Source organism: Perca fluviatilis, chromosome 8 (genome assembly GCF_010015445.1).
Source record: "Perca fluviatilis chromosome 8, GENO_Pfluv_1.0, whole genome shotgun sequence".
Taxonomy (NCBI): Eukaryota; Metazoa; Chordata; class Actinopteri; order Perciformes; family Percidae; genus Perca; species Perca fluviatilis.
In genome coordinates, this window is record NC_053119.1 from 31,322,848 (window position 1) to 31,340,500 (window position 17,653).

General features: G+C 43.1%; 1 protein-coding gene across 2 annotated transcripts in view; it reads left to right on the forward strand.

The window, feature by feature from the left end:
* LOC120563984 (synaptotagmin-9-like) overlaps positions 1–17,653 on the forward strand; it is a 309,829-nt gene that overhangs the window by 132,782 nt on the left and 159,394 nt on the right. The window lies entirely within an intron of this gene.

A 17,653-nucleotide genomic window follows, 5' to 3' on the forward strand; every position in this document is an offset into this window, starting at 1 on the left:
ATTAGTCAAATTTAACATCTTAATGCTTCATCCCCACAAAGCACATTGTTATCGCCAGATGAGTGACAGCTTTGTAGAGAATAATATTTAGCCATGGTTCCTCTGGGGACTGGAGATTTTGAGGGTACGGGTGCCATTCTGTCTCAGAAAGCAAACTGTTGCTGAAAAGGAATGACACAGTGTTCCTTATTCACTTACTATTGTTTACACATTTTAACACCTTGTGGCATCGCAAGGGGACGTGTGGTAGAGGGACGCTATTTTCCTCTACAGGAGTGGCTACCCAGTGGCAAAATGGCCGCCACCCACACTACAAGTCCCAGAATGCACTGCACAGGGAGGTGCAAATGCCTCAGCCTGTTGATTACTGCAGGTGCTCATGCACTGGGAGAAGACAGAGAGCAGAGGCAGAGAGAAGAAAAGCAGAAATTTTATTTATAGTATCAAATCATAACATAAGTTATCTCGAGACACTTTACAGATAGAGTAGGTCTAGACCACACTCTATAATTTAGAAAGCCCCAACAATTCCAACAATTCCAGTAATTCCCTCAAGAGCAAGCAGTGCGACAGTGGCGAGGAAAAACTCCCTCTTGGGGAAGAAACCTCGGAAGAACCTAGGCGGTGTCTGACGAGCCGGTTGGGGGTGATGATCGAGCTGTAGCGATATAGTCACATTAATAATGGAACAGTGACTGGATGTAGCGGGAAGCTGCAGGGTTCAGCAGGGCGCAACGCACTGACATTGCAGGGCACCGCTGAGCTCAGCAGGGAGTGCAGCAGGACCACGGTGACAGCTGCAACCAGGATCTTGGTGCAAAACGTTCTCCAAGGAAATACGCTGGGGAAAAAGCATAAGGACTCCGGGGTAAACTCCCCAGAAGCTAGGATTAGTAACAAGCATTTCTGGGACGGGCTGCACACAAATAGTAATAGTAATAGTAACAGTAATAGAAAGGGAGAGAGGGAGAGAGCAGCTCAGTGTGTCAAAGGAAGGAAGTCCCCCGGCGTCTAGAACTATAACAGCGTAACTATAACAGGTAACTAAGAGAGACAGGTCATATGGAGAGGTAGCTTTTCGGGCTTAGAACTCTCCCCCTGCCGGATCGGGTTTGGCTGGCCTGCCTCCCTCTACTATGTTATGTATTATTAATCTAACAATTATGAAGAGAAGCAGTTGGGCCAGTTAGGTGAACACTGCAACTCCTCACTCCCTAACTATAAGCTTTATCAAATAGGAGAGTTTTAAGTTCATTCTTGAATGAGGTGACAGTTTCTGCCCCTGAACCCAGATCGGGAGCTGGTTCCATAGGAGAGGAGCCTGAATAACTGAAGGCTCTAGCTCCCATTCTACTTTTAGAGATTCTAGGTACCACCAGTAACTCTGCATTCTGGGGAGCGCGGTAGTGGGGTGCAATAGGGTAATATAGGAGCTCTTCTAGATATGATGGTGCTAGACCATTTAGAGCTTTGTAGGTCAAGAGAAGGACTTTAAACTCAATCCTGGATTCAACAGGAAGCCAATGCAGAGAAGCTAAGTACAGGAGAAATATGATCTCTTTTCTTAGTTCTTGTGAGAACACGCTGCAGTATTCTGGATCAGCTGGAGAGTCTTAAGAGACTTATTTGAGCAACCTGACAGTAGGGAATTACAATAGTCCAGCCTGGAAGTAACAAATGCATGGACTAGTTTTTCAGCGTCGTTTTGAAACAGGATATTCCTAATTTTGGCAATGTTACGAAGATGATAAAAAAGGCGTGTTCTTGAGGTTTGTTTTAGATTGGCATTAAAGGATTTATCCTGATCAAAGATAACTCCTAAATTTCTAACAGTGGTGCTGGAGGCCAGGGCAATACCATCCAGAGTAGCTATATCTTTGAATAATGAAGTTCGGAGGTGTTTAGGGCCCAGCACAATAACTTCCAGTTTTGTTAGGGTTTAACATCAGAAAATTATAGGTCATCCAGGATTTTATATCCTTAATGCACGCTTGAAATTTAGCTAGCTGACTGGTTTCCATCTGGTCTGATTGACAAGTATAATTGGGTGTGCATCCGCATAACAGTGAAAGTTAATTGAGTGTTTTCTAATAATATTGCCTAGAGGAAGCATATATAAGGAGAATAGAATTGGTCCAAGCACTGAGCCTTGAGGAACCCCATGGCTAACTTTAGCGTATTCTTGGGAGGATTTATCATTAACATTCACAAATTGAGATCGATCAGAGAAATAGGACCTAAAACCAACTCAGAGCAATTCCTTTAATGCCAACCAAGTGTTCCAATCTCTGTAACAGGATTGAATGGTCAATAGTGTCAAATGCAGCACTAAGATCTAGTAAAACAAGAATGGAGACAAGACCTTTGTCTGCAGCAGTTAAAAGGTTGTTAGTAATTTTCACCAGTGCCGTCTCTGTGCTATGATTCTTTCTAAATCCTGATTGAAAGTCATCAAATAAACTATTGCTATGTAGAAAATCACATAACTGATTAGCAACCACCTTCTCAAGGATCTTGGATAGAAAGGGAAGGTTTGATATAGGTCTATAGTTTGCTAAGACCTCAGGATCGAGGGTGGGTTTTTTCAGAAGAGGTTTTATCACAGCTACTTTAAATGACTGTGGTACATAACCTGGTAATAGAGACATATTGATCATATCTAGTAATGAGGTGTTAACCACAGGTAATGCTTCTTTGAGTAGTCTCGTTGGGATGGGGTCTAAGAGACAGGTAGATGGCTTAGCTGAGGATATCTTTAACATTAATTGTTGAAGGTCTATAGGATAAAAGCAGTCTAAGTATATGTCGAGACTAGTCGTTATTTCTAGCGACTCTGCGTTTAAAGGTGAACCGTTAGAAGTTGAGTGTAAAAGGTGATGAATTTTATCTCTAATTGTTGTAATTTTATCATTAAAGAAGCTCATGAAGTCATCACTACTCAGAGCTAGAGGAATAGATGGCTCAGTAGAGCTGTGGCTATCTGTCAGCCTGGCGACAGTGCTGAAAAGAAACCTTGGGTTGTTCTTGTTTTCTTCTATTAGTGATGAGTAATAGTCTGATCTGGCCTTTCTTAGGGCCTTCCTATAGGTTTTGAGACTTTCTTGCCAATCCAAACGAGATTCTTCCACTTTTGTGGAACGCCACTTACATTCGAGGTTTCGCGAGATTTGTTTTAATTTTGAAGTTTGGGAGTTATACCAAGGTGCTAGTTTCCTTTGCTTCATCATCTTCTTTTTCAGGGGAGCAATGGAGTCTAAGGTCGTCCGTAGGCATGTCGTAGCACCGTCTACAAATGCATCAATTTGAGAGGGACTGAGGTTAACATACAGGTCCTCTGTTATGTTAAGGCATGACATAGAGTCGAATGCTGTTGGAATATCTTCTTTAAATTTAGCTATAGCACTGTCAGATAGGCATCTGGTGTAGGAGCTTTTATCTAATTTAATATGATCAGGTAGTAAGAATTCGAAAGTGATTAAAGAAAATCTGATAATACCAAATTCTGCGAAAATATTATTAAATCCTCAATTTCAATACCATATGCCAGCACAAGGTCGAGGGTGTGGTTAAAACAGTGCGTCGCCTTGTGCACACTCTGACTGAAACCAATTGAATCCAGTAATGAGTTGAAAGCAGTACTAAGGCTGTCATTGTCAACGTCCACATGGATATTAAAATCACCTACAAGAAGTACTTGGTCTGATTTAAGGACTAAACATGATAAAAACTCTGAGAATTCAGATACAAATTCAGAATATGGACCTGCAGCCCTGTAAATAACAACGAATATAATTGGCTGTAATGTTTTCCATTTTGGATGTTGAAGATTAAGAACAAGACTTTCAAATGAGTTATAATGTAATTTAGGTTTAGGTGTAATTAACAGGCTTGAATCAAAGATGGCTGCAACTCCCCCACCTCGGCCTGAGCCTCTAGGAATTTAAGTATTAATATGGCTGGGAGGAGTGGCTTCATTTAGACTAACATAGTCTTCATGGCCCAGCCAGGTTTCAGTAAGACAAAATAAATCAATGTTATTATCTGATATCAACTCGTTTACCAATACTGCTTTAGAAGACAGAGATCTAATATTTAATAGTCCACATCTAATTTTCCTATTTTGTTCTATTGCAGTCGTTTTAATTCCAATTAGGTTGTTAAGTATAGCGCATCTTTTGTTTACCTTTGATTTAACCGATCTGAGCCGGGGGACAGACAAAGTGTTTATTAGACTATGAGTAGGCGACTGCTCCAACGGAAGCACAGAGGGGCGCATTGCACTGCACCTCTGATTACTAATATCAAACTTGGGTTGTCATGGTTTATGTCTGATAAACTCGTTCAGATTTTTGATATGAGAGGCACCGTCCCAGGTGGGATGAATGCCGTTCTCTCAATCAGACCAGGCTTTCCCGAGAACACGCCCCAGTTATTCACATAGCCCACATCATTAGCTGGGGACCACCCGGACAACCAGCGGTGGAAGGATGACGCACGGCTGTACATTTCATCATTGGTCAGGTTTGGCAGGGGTCCAGAGAAAACTACTGAGTCCGACATTGTCTTTGCGTATGCACAAAGTGACTCAACATTCATTTTAGTGATCTCCGATTTACGACCATTACCACCCACTGAAGTACGATCTTACTGTATTTACGGTTCTTTTAGCCAGCAGCTTTAGATGGGTTTCTATATCGCCCGCCCCAGCCCCAGGGACACATATGACCGTAGGTAGGCCTACTGTAGCCGGCCGGGGCGCTGGCTTCACATATCGCAGTATAGAGCTCCCAATAACCAGAACTGGCTTCTCAGCTGGTGTATCACTGAGTAGGAGAAACTGTTAGAGAGGCGAAGACGCTCCGTTTAGAGCGGAATCACAATGTGCACTCCCTGGTCTAGACAGATCTAACGCTTCACGCTTCCCTCGGACAGTCACCCACTCGCCCGGGCTGCTCGGGGTCTGCCCGGGGGACAGCTAGCAGAAGCTACAGAAGCTACAGTATGTTGGCCCGCATTAACTACATGGTGCTGGCTAGCTACGGAAGCATACGATTCTGATTCCATTGGTGCGGAGCCGTGACTCAAATTCACTCGAGCGCTGCCCCCACACAAAACAGCGCGCAATATACTACATTTATTACATGTATCGTTATCACTAAAGGAGGCAGAGGAATAGCTAAACATTTGACACACAGAGCAAGAAAGAGCACGGAGAGGGAGAGGAATTAACCATTGCTAATGGCTAAGCTAAAGTAGCTAACAGTGTTTTAACAATTGTAAATTCAGCGAGTCAGTCACTGTAAGTGAGGCTAAGTATAAGTGCTTGAGTAAAACAATTGTAATTCAAATGCAATCCAGGCAAATAGCCGCTAATTTAAACAGTGAAGCAGAGTTCAGTAAGTTTTTGCCGGAGCAGCAAACTAGCGTTTGTAACACGGGAACACCGGAAGTGACACAATACGCTCACCTTACACGTCGGCACGTCAATGCCACAACACAGCTTCGTACTTCGGGAGATCAATCTATTCCTGAGTTCTACCAGGACTACCAGGACTTTGCTAAACCTAGTAGTTTTATTCCCAGTACGTTTTTGAGTTTGAGTTACTGTTTTTCGTTGGACTATTTTCTGAAAAGACTGTTTAAAATAAAGCCTCTGTTTTCCCGCAACCACTTTTTGGCTTGTCTCTGCCCTACACCACACCTGCTACAAAGAAACACCTCTCATGACATCACATATGGTGGAGAATGCGGGCAGTAGGTGCGTAGAGATAGATGAGTGAACCTGAAGATATTGAAGACTTGGTGGACTTCACACAAGGGACTCCCAGGCACACATGGAGCAACTACTACAGATTCTGGTGGAGACCCAGAGGGCACAGCAAGAAACTAATGCAGCCTTGCTGCAACAGCAAGTAAAGGCAAATCAACTCAAGGAACTGGAGCTTCGACAGACCCAGCCGAAACTCAAGGTGGGGATTTCATTCCAAAGTTGGGAGTGACGGATGATGTGGACGCTTACCTTCATGCGTTCGAGGCAACTGCTACCCCGGAAGGGTGGCCAAAGGCACAGTGGGTAGAGCTTTGGCTCCTTTTCTCTCAGGGGAGGCTCTTAAGGCCTTTCAAGATGTAGAGACTAGCATTGGACATGACTATGACAAGCTAAAGGAGGAGATTTTGAGCCGCCATGGCCTGACCAAGTTTAGTTTGGCACAGCATTTCCATAATTGGAGTTTCCAAAAGGGGACCACGCCCCGTGCCCAATTGCATGAACTGATGTGAGTTACCAAAAGGTAGCTAGAACCTGAGAAGAACAACTCAGCCGCCATAGTGGAAACCCAGGTTATGGACCGTTACCTGAGAGCTCTGCCCTATGAAGCAAAAAGGGTAATCAGTCACCAGAAATTAACAACCGCTATGCAGTTAGTAGAAGCAGTTGAGCAGTATCAGGCAGCCTCCGAGATGCTCCGACTCCTCCGTAGAGAACCCTCCGCTTCTTTTCCCCTTCGGCCCAGCTGGGTCCGCCAAAAAGAGACCAAACCTGATAGCCCTCCCTCTAGTTCCCAACGAAGAGGGTTTAACCCATCAGGACAGCCAAGTGGATTCCTGAAACCTGAATCTCGACAGTGCTATCACTGTGGCGAGGTGGGCCATATCTCATGGCAGTGTGACAAGTCCGATGAGCCAATGCCCACAGCGGGGTCTACAAGCAACCCTCAGGTGCACTTGGCTGCACTCCTCGTGGAGAAGGGAGACCACAGACCAACCTGCCTGGTAACAGTCAACCGGTGTGATGTAGAAGCCTTGCTTGATTCGGGAAGTGCTCGGACCCTTGTCCAGGAGGTTGTGTTGGAGGCCTCACACCTTGCTCAAGGGGAACCGGTTCCTGTTGTTTGTGTCCATGGAGACACCCGGGAGTACCCAACTGCCCTGGTGAGGTTAAAGACTACGAAGGGTTCCTTCGATGTTGAAGTGGGAGTAATTAAGACACTCCCAGTTCCTGTCCTGATTGGTCGAGACTGTCCAGCCTTCTCCAAACTGTGGAGCGAAGCCCAAAAGACGCGAAACCGGGAACCCTGAAAACGTAAGTCACAGGTTAGGTAAATGAGCAAAGTCTGGGTTAACCTTGCCAAGCCATGTTCTTCACCTTCTGCTGCAGCTCAAGTTTTTGCAGTGGACGCGAACGGTGGGGATTCAGAACCCGGGGAGACTAGTGACTCAGAACTGCCACCTGGGCCCAGTGAAGACGAGGCTGTGGAAAGGGGAGTAACAACCCCCCTTAAAGGTCAGTTTGGAACAGCGCAGATGCAAGATTCCACCCTGAGTAATGCCCTAAAAAATGTCCAGGTCTGGTGGGGATTAGGTTAACTCCTTCTTACCCTCACTTTGCTGTTAAGAATGGTCTGTTGTATCAGGTAGTTAAAAATAATGACCAAGTGATCGAGCAACTTCTTGTTCCCAAACTCCACCGCCCCACAGTTCTGCAATTAGCCCACACTCACTTACTGGGGGCTCACTTGGGGGTGGACAAAACAAAGGAAAGAATATTGCAGAGGTTCTTTTGGCCAGGGGTTCATAAGGAGGTAGAGAATTATTGTCGCAGTTGCCCAGAGTGCCAGGTCACAGCTCCAAAACCAATGTACAGAAATCCGCTCATTCCCTTGCCCATTATAGAAACGCCTTTTGAGAGGGTGGGTCTGGATATTGTAGGTCCTCTCCCTAAGAGTGCTAGGGGCCATCAGTACATCCTTGTTCTTGTGGACTACGCTACCAGGTATCCAGAAGCCATCCCCTTAAGAAAGGCTAATGCTAAACAAATTGCTAAAGAATTGTTCCTTTTCAGCAGTAGAGTAGGGCTGCCTAAAGAAATTCTTACTGACCAAGGGAATCCTTTTATGTCCCGAGTTACTCAGCAGTTGTGTGCTCTGCTTCAAGTGAAACAGATCTGAACCTCAGTATACCATCCAGTAAATGCCGTGTCCGAGTTTGATGCCTACCCCATGCCTCGGGTTGACGAGCTCATTGAGAGTCTGGGCAATGCTCGATTTATAACCACTCTAGATCTTACAAAAGGCTATTGGCAGGTTCCTGTAGCAGCAGACTCGAAAGAAAAGACAGCCTTTGCCACTCCAGGAGGCCTTTGGCAGTACAGGAGGATGCCGTTCGGGTTATGTGGGGCACGTGCCACCTTCCAGCGATTAATGGATCAGGTATTGAAATCTCATAAAGAATATGCAGCTGCTTATTTAGATGATGTGGTTATCCAGAGTGCAGACTGGGAAAGCCACTTACCTCGGGTCCAAAAGGTCCTGGATTCCCTCCGCCAAGCAGGCCTGACGGCGAACCCCAAGAAATGCAAGCTGGCGTGAGGCAAACTACCTGGGGTATACCATCGTAAGGGGCCTTGTCAAACCTCAGGAGGCAAAACTTGGGCCCATCCAGGAGTGGCCAAGACCTTTGACAAAGAGGCAGGTGAGATCCTTTTTAGGCCTTGCCAATTATTACAGACGGTTCATTCCTGACTTTGCTATGGTAGCTGCTCCTCTCACAGAACTGACCACAAAGAAACACTCCAGGATGGTGAAATGGACCCTTGCAGCGGAAGAGGCATTTGACAATCTGAAGAGAGCATTATGCTCGAAACCAGTCCTCATGGCCCCAGACTTTAGTAAGGAGTTTGTGGTCCAGGCGGATGCCTCGGTGGTGGGTCTGGGGGCTGTCCTGTCCCAGGATCATGCAGGTGAGGAACACCCAGTTCTTTATTTGAGTCGGAAGTTGCTGCCAAGAGAGAGGAACTATGCCACAGTGGAAAAAGAGTGCTTAGTGATAAAGTGGGCCCTTGACACACTCAGATACTACTTGTTGGGAAGAAGGTTTACTCTAGTTACGGATCATTCACAGTTACAATGGATGGCTAAAAACAAAGAGACAAACAGTAGGGTAACCAGGTGGTTTTTGGGGCTCCAACCCTTTAACTTCTCTGTCGTTTACGGACCAGGACGACGCCATGGTAATGCGGATGCCCTGTCCCGCCGTGATGCCTTCTGGTCCTCGTTCGCCCTGCCGAGGACGTCAGGCCCGGGAGGAGGGATATGTGGCATCACAAGGGGACGTGTGGTAGAGGGACGCTATTTTCCTCTACAGGAGTGGCTACCCAGTGGCAAAATGGCTGCCACCCACACTACATGTCCCAGAATGCACTGCACAGGGAGGTGCAAATGCCTCAGCCTGTTGATTACTGCAGGTGCTCATGCACTGGGAGAAGACAAAGAGAGAAGAGGCAGAGAGACGAAAAGCAGAGTTCATGGGGAAAGAAGCCGCGCTATATTCACGGGGATTTGTTGAATTTGTGCCAAATCCTGGAGGGACTGAAAAAGATCGAGAAAGATGGTTAGACAGCCTGTGATTATTCAACCTGTTCTTAGTCCCAACTCGTAAAATACTGACGTTTGGTCAGTGGCTCTCAGCGTCGGATAGTGACACAAAACTCTAGAGGGCTAGATGCGAGTCCCGAGAGCGTCAAATAGACGCCAATAGTTCCGACCAAGTAAATATGATGCTAACAACGTAACAATCCTCAAAGGCAACTGACTGAGTGTCGCTTTTTGATGCAATGGGAGCTAGAATGTGTTGGATTATTAAAGCACACTAATAATAATAATAACACTTCAACACTGCAAGAAAGAGGCTTGTAGATAAAGCCTTGCTGATCCTGAGGGAGAGGATGTGTTAATATTATAATTGAAGAAGATGGACTGTCCACACTCTTTGTGCTTTATTGGAGTGCTTTAGAGAACCTTTGTAATTTCATTGGTCGAGCACAACTGACCCTAATCCTGACCACAGGCTTGATTTGAGTGCTCACAAGAGTAGGGAGCGGCACTCTATTATCTGAAAACTTAAGTGTGCTGTATGAGTGTGTGGGATGGTAGGAGGATATCACATTATCTGCAGAGAGCTGAAGGGCTTGCCACAGTTTGTGGGAGTGCCATCCTGTCTGTGTATGTCAGTGTGATTCCTGTACTTGCCAAAATGTAAGTGTGTTACACCTGGGAGACATCATGAGCTGCACATCATTAATGCCCGAGGCTCAAAGTAATAAATATGATACTGTGTCAAAGGTGGATTCTGCTTCAGCAACACCTGTGATGAATCAACTCATCACCCCTAACACACACACACACACACACACACACGTGTGTGTGTGTGTGTGTGTTATTTTTTCTTTTAATCTTTAACACTCCGGAAATATACTTAAGCATATGATATATAGCTTAATTATCCACAATTTAGGATACAGTATTAAAAAATAGTTATATCATCTAATCATGCACAAACTGATCTTGATCAGATCTGATCCATCTCTGAGGAAAGCTAGGTGAGATTTTGATACAGCAAGAGGGAAGACTGATGATTTCAACAAGCTTGTCATTCATTTGGCAAAAAAAAAGAGAGTGTGTATTGCCATCTACAGGAACAAACTTATGTGCCTTTTCAGCACATGAAGATTGAAATATTACAGAATATGAATTGAAATAACTTGCATTTATCAAACTACTAACTTCAAGGTGTAGCTCTTACAAAAATTGTATCCTTTAAAAGAAAAAGAGAGGAACTCTTAAAGCTCCGCCTTTTGAATAAGTCAGAATACGTTAAACAGAATTGCCTATAATGAGGCTATAACACTAGCAAAGACCATAAACATAAAGTGAAGCATAAGTTCAACCAGCTCAACACAAAAACAGTATCAACAATGCTTCTATTCCCTGAGAGTGAGGATAAATTTTTTTCACTAATTCAATTTCATTAAAGTGCAGTATTTGTGTCTGGAGTTCTTATCTAAACTTAAAGTGCCACTGTAATATTTTAAATATTAAAAACAAAAATGCTGGCTATCAATATAAAATGTTGTATAAAAATAAACACACTGCACTGTTTAAAAACAACACTCCTCTGTTCACATAATTTTCATATTCTTCTGTAAGAATATCAGTTTTTCCACATTTTCTGCCAAGAGGCGAGACCTATTTGCAGTGACTATGTCCCCTGCCGTTGAGAAAACACGTTCACTTGGCACAGATGTACCTGGAACAGCAAGGTTACGTTGTACCAACATAGCAATATGAGGATACTTATGGTCATTGCTCTTCCACCATGCGAGTGAGTCTTCATCCACAGAGATGCAGCCTCTGGCTTTGTATGAGGTGACCTCTTGATGAATGATGTCTGACAAAGGCATTGTGCTTCTTTCCTCTGGCTCTGTTGTAAAAAAATCTGCAAATACCATTGCCATGGCAGATTTTTTTCTGGGGAGAGGCCTCTGATGGCCCTGGCTCCGCTACTAAGGATGAACTGGCTGCTTGGGCTTCACTGCCTTGACCCTGATGAGTATATGACAAAATAGCTCATGAGGGTGGTTACATTCTTCAGAGATTTGAGAATATTTATGATGCCCTGTGCCAGTTTTGTCTCACTCTCAGTTAACACGGCAATGTCCTTGACTTTCTTCTTCATATCCTTGTATATCCTTATCCTTGGCAGAATAGATGACAGCCTGTTGCGCCACATAACGTTCTAGCATGTCATATGTGGAGTTCCAACTAGTTGCTACGTCGTGTATTAGTTTATGAACAGGCAATTCCAGCATTTCCTGCTCGTTTTCCAGGACATGGGCAGCAGTTGTGCTTTGGTGAAAGAAGCTAACCACCTTCCTAACCTTCCCCAGGAGTCGGGATACTTGGTTTAGTGAGATTGTACTCTTGGCCACAAGGTTAACTGTGTGTGCCCTGTCCGACTTATCACTGAGAGGCTGCTTAAATCTGCGGAGAGTAGAAGTTGTTTCCTAACCGGCTCTCTCTCTCTCCTCGTGCTACCTAGTACCGACACATTCTTCATCTTCTCAGATGAACTGACATATTAGAAGTTTTCCATTAGCATATTGAATGCATTTTGCACAATGCTTGCACACAGTCACAGTTCTATCTATTTTTTATTTCTGCTGTCATCATAGGTAACATAAAATCCAAAATGTTCCCACACACAAGACTTATACGACGCTGGCGCATCCTCCAACTCCGGGCAGCCTTCATTTTCTCTCCCACTTGCCATTTCTACATGAGGTGACCTGCAGCACTCCATACTCCACTTATACTGTCTATGTCCACACCTCGTCTTTCGCGCGAAAAGGAAACGCATTGTCTGAGGTCAAATTCGGACACAAGGCTACATTGCGCATGCGTCGGAATGTGTGGCACACACACGCTCTGAACCGAGACAAGCAAACCGAGCGCTTCGGATGTTTTTTCATGAACCGTACCACCCCTAGTGTGTGTGTGAGCCTATGTGTTTTCGTGCTTGCAGGTGTGTAGATGCTGACATCCATAATGAATAAACTAATTTTGTTCATTTGATTTTCAGTGATTTTAAGCAGAAGACCTAGAGCAATAGTCTCCTAATGTGCGTGCGTGCGTGCGTGCGTGTTAGGCTTCCCATATAGACTCCATTTAAAGGTGATGTCACACACTTTTTAGGCTACAAAATTTTTTGTCACATCAGCAAACATCACTATCCGCGAGCTGCATGTCCTCTGAACACACTGTAAAAAAAACGCAGTCAATGTAGACAGCCCAGGCTCTACAAACGGCAACAAAAACAATCTGTGCCAACCTGGGGTCCGTTCCAGAAAGCAGGTTTAGTGAAAACTCTGAGTTCGTTAACCCTGAGATGAGGGAAACTCTGGGTTTTCCGTTTCAGAAAGAGAGGTAATTTAACCTCAGAGTCAGTTACTATGATAACTGAGCCTGTGAACCTAACCTGTATTTGTATGTGTATTTGATGAGTTGATTCATCACAGGAGTTGCTGAAGCAGAATCCACCTTTGACACAGCATCATATTTATTACTTTGAGCCTCGGGCATTAATGATGTGCAGCTCATGATGTCTCCAAGGTGTAACACACATTTTGGCAAGTACAGGAATCACACTGACATACACAGACAGGATGGGAGCAGGTTTTCTTCAAGAAACCTTGAGTTTCTCTCAGTCTCCTCAGGTTTCTTCTCACCCATTTCCTTATTCATTCATTCAGTCTGTATCAGGCGCATTTTAATGCAGTTTGTTATCTGCATGAATAAAAAAACGTATTGGTTTACGTTAGGCAGATTATAAAAGTTTTTTTCTCAAACATGTCGTCCTTTTGTCGACAATCCCGTTGATAAAAAAGCTGTATTAATTTAGAGAGTTTACGTCGGGAGATGATATTGAGTCCCGACTATAGATGTATTTTCATTTCCACATAACCGATTTGAGAGGTATTTTTTATCACAGTCCATTAGATATGTAGATACCTTATCCGTCCTCATATCACTAACATCAACCATAGTGGCTTTAACATCCAAGCAGATTCTTTGTGTCGCATTATGTTTTTTGCAAACGGCAGTTTTCTTTATAACAGCGTAGCGGATCAACTGTAATAGTAAAGCCACTATATGCAGCGCCATCAGAAAAGTATGACTCGTTCTGAAATGTTTTTTAAATGTTTTTGTAGTGTTCCCTGGACACAAACCAGTGAGAGCCATTAAAAAGAAATAAATGATTATACATTATAGTTCTGTTAATGATCATGGTGCTGCAGCCTCAGAATGGGATTAGTATAGTTTACTTTTTCGCCCGCAGGATTGCACTTAAATTAAATTATAGGTGTAATACATTTCCAGTTTTTATTCATACTTTTTTTTTATTATTTTTTTTTTTAAACCCTTTTTTTTTTTTTTTGGGGGGGGGGGGGGTTTTTTTTTTAAAAGGGGTGTAAGGGTGTTTTTTTTTTGGGGGGGTTTTTCGAACGTTTGTTTGTGTTTTTTTTTAATTTTTTTTTTGTTGTTACCATGGTGAATCTTAGAATCATGGCTCCATTCATGCTGCCTTTTTATAGTGGTGGTGCACGCGCGTAACCCTGAGTGAACTTACTCCGAGTTGATTAAACCAACTCAAATCAGCTGTTCTGGAACCAAAAACTCTGAGTTTCCCATCTCAGGGTAAATCAACTCAGACATCAGGGTTAGACTCAGAGTTTGTTAAACCTCCTTCCTGGAACAGACCCCTGTACCACGGAACATACACAAACAGTGTTCCAGTGTTCCAGCCAATAACCAACAAGAAGGATTTTGGGGTGGGGGTTGGGGGGGTTAGTGCGCGGAAGCACGGAAGGGAGGGGACGAGATGAGGAGGATTGAGGAGCGAGCTAGTCAACCACCGCACCAAACTTGCTGTGTGTGAGCCAGACTGTGCGAACGCCGCTTAGCACGTTTGATGCAGGGACGTAGCTAGTATTTGAAGGTCTCGTTTTTACAAGTACCGTTTTTGGATCATCCAAATTAGGGGGGCAGCTGAGGAGGTAAGGCTCTAGAATGAAGATATTTTCAGTTATATTAGAAAAGCTGTAACTGAATGTATTGACTCATGTATTAATTGCATTGATGACAAACTGATGACAACTATTTTTTGTTTCTTCTGTGTATGCAAGTACAATTTAAGAACACTTAACAATAATGCTAATACTGAAGAAATGGGAACGAGAGGTGAGCTTGGAGGGGAACGTAATTAATTGGGAGACAGTTTTGGACAACATTTCCCACTGCTCAAAGAATCCAAATCACCAGCAGATCCACTTCCAACATATGCCATAGGACATATTGGACGCCTCAGAAGAGATACGTCTCTAAAGCCATTCCTACTCCCTATTGCACGTTCTGCCAACCTGAACAAACTGGAACTTTTCTGCACATGGTCTGGGAGTGTGAACAGGTGCATGAGTTTTGGAATAAAACAACATCAATAACATCTGATGTGATAGGATGTCGAATTCCTACTGACCCGATTGTTTTGTTACTTAATGATGACTCTAAATTACACCTACTTGGGAGACAGAAGAAAATTTGACTAGCCGGATTAACTGCGACCAAAAAAATAATAGCTCAGTGCTGGCTCCCCCCCCCACATGCTTTGTATAAAACAGTGGCTGGCGTATTTTCTGGACATAGTTATGCTGGAGCTCTCTACAGCAAGGATTAACAAAGCAAAATCATCGACTATAGACCTATGAAAACATGCAGCAGCACAAGTATCAGTCCTAATGACCTCAGCATCACAAGAATTAGAGGAGAACGACTAGGCAAGGTGTGATTTTTTTTATTTATTTTTATTTATTTGTTTGTTTTTGTTTTCTCAAGACCCAGAGGGTGGGAGAGGGTTGTTGTTCTTGTTCAGTTGTATTTGTCTGTTCTGTTCTGTATGTTAAAAAAAAGAAAAATTGTTGATAAGATTCTCACAGAAAGACAGGAGTAGTTTAACCTGAATAGAGGAGTTCAACCTGATCACAGATCCCACAAGTTTAGCCATGCTAAATTAGAGATGCAACAAACCAAAAAAACAGGTTGCATATCATTTTAATGTTAAAGACATGACTTTTTCATTATTACAGATGAAACATGCTGATTAATGACGAGTCATGCTGTTGCTGCATCTTGCAGATGTGATTCAAAAGGATTTCATGTTGTTTCTACTGAAGGTGTCACAGGCACGATCCATATCTCAGGTGCAAAGACTTGTTTAAAGGTCCCATGGCATGAAAATTTCACTTTATGAGGTTTTTTAACATTAATATCCGTTCCCCCAGCCTGCCTACGCATGGCTTGGCCCACCCATGATAGAGAGACATCATGGCTTTCAAACGAGCAAAGTGGCAGTTGGTCAAGGCCACACCCCCACCCTCCACCTCCCTCTCCTTCTCAATAGCTACAGACACAGAAATGGCACATTCTAAGGAAAGCTCATTGTGGGACTGGCTCTAGTGGCTGTAATTCTGCACAAAGGCTGAATTTCAGGAAAGAGACTTCAGATACAATATTAGCGAACCACTAAGGTCTATATAAAAGCATCCTACTTACTTCACCTTGACTAAACCTGATTTACTCTGATTTAATGGCCTTAATCTTTAATCAATGTTGTTTTTCTTAATCTTAAAATTACAATTACAATGTCTACATTTCTTGAGCTGTGGAGCCAATATCTGTTTTTGCTTGTTGTTGTGTATTTTGGGCCACTATTAGATCTGTAGTTAAATACACCTGATGACGATGATGATAAATGGTTAATATTCTGCCGTAGTCCGGGTAATCATTGTTATATCTAGTAACATGAAACAGTGAAGAATATAACAAAAAGTAATCTTGAACTGAATGAGGCGCACCCTAACGTCACGTGACGTAGTTTTAATATTCCTACAGATTCTGTCCCACTCCTTTTCCCATGTCTTTTTGAGGGCTGTCCAGGCTCCATCCCCCAGGTTCTGCATAAGCATAGAATACCCAGAAGCCATATGACCTTTTTCATATTTAACAACATCTTATCTAAACATTCTGCTGCCTTTGGGGCTGAAGAACTGGATCCCAAAATCCCCACTAACAGATGGCAAAGTTGCAAATATAAAAAAAAAATTGAGACCTAGGGATTCCAAATTGCTGTACCACATCCTTAAAGGATTTCAATATGCCACCGAAATACAGATGCACCAGTGTGACAATTCCTTTTTCCAACCAATCACTCCAAAAAAGGGGAGATCAACAATACGTAACTTTTGATTTGGCCAAAACTGAAGTATTTAGATATGGATCCAGTTCAAACAGTCAGGCCACTTTGGTCCATTCATTTAAGTGCGAGATTATCAGATGTGTTTTTGTCTCACCATACAGTTTAACAGACAGGCTTTGTAAGGGCGATAATGGGGCAAGAACAGATTGCTCAATACAATACCAGGTTGGGGCTCTCTCAGGAGGAAGTGACCAGTGGGCCAGATGCCTTAACTTAAAAGCATAGTAATAATACAACATCTTTGGTAGACCCAAACCTTCTCTGTCAGAGATTATTATTAAAATGTATCCTGGATTTTTTTACCTTTCCATATAAATGTCTTTGTAATCCCGTCAAACCATTTAGAATATGGCAGGGGAACCTCCAGAGGAAGAGATTGGATATGGTAATTCAGCTTGGGAACACAAACCATTTTTATAACATTGATCTTCCCTGCTATTGCGAGATTGAGAGTTGCCCATCTATTAACATCACAAGAGATTTTATTAAATAATGGATCCAAATGAATTTTAACTAGGTCTTTTAACTGTGGAGGGAATAATATACCTAGGTTTACGATACCTTGCTTCCTGTCAGAGTTTCCCCCAGTTTCTAAGTGCCTTTTGATGGTGAAGAATACTGTACTCACTGACACCTTGACTTTCTTCGCAATTTCTCTGTAGGAAAGACCTACATTTTTAAGTGTTATGATGGTCTGTCTCTCTTCCATTTTTAATTGCCTTTTTCATGCAATTTTTATAGCAACACACTACTTTCTGCAGTACAATACTGTTCGAATAATGCTCACGAGGGTATGGTACCACAGTGTGTTCCAACAGTACTTTTATACAGGCAGAGGGGGTTGTAAGTAATCCAGACAAGTTGGAACACCTATGGGAATTGGTAGCACCAACTTTCAAAGCTTGATCAACCTCCATTGCTGCAGAACAGCTTTATGTTGTTAACCCATTTCTTGTTCCCTGAAAAAGGCCTTTTTGTAAAATTCTGAAATCTACATGTTTTCAGTTTT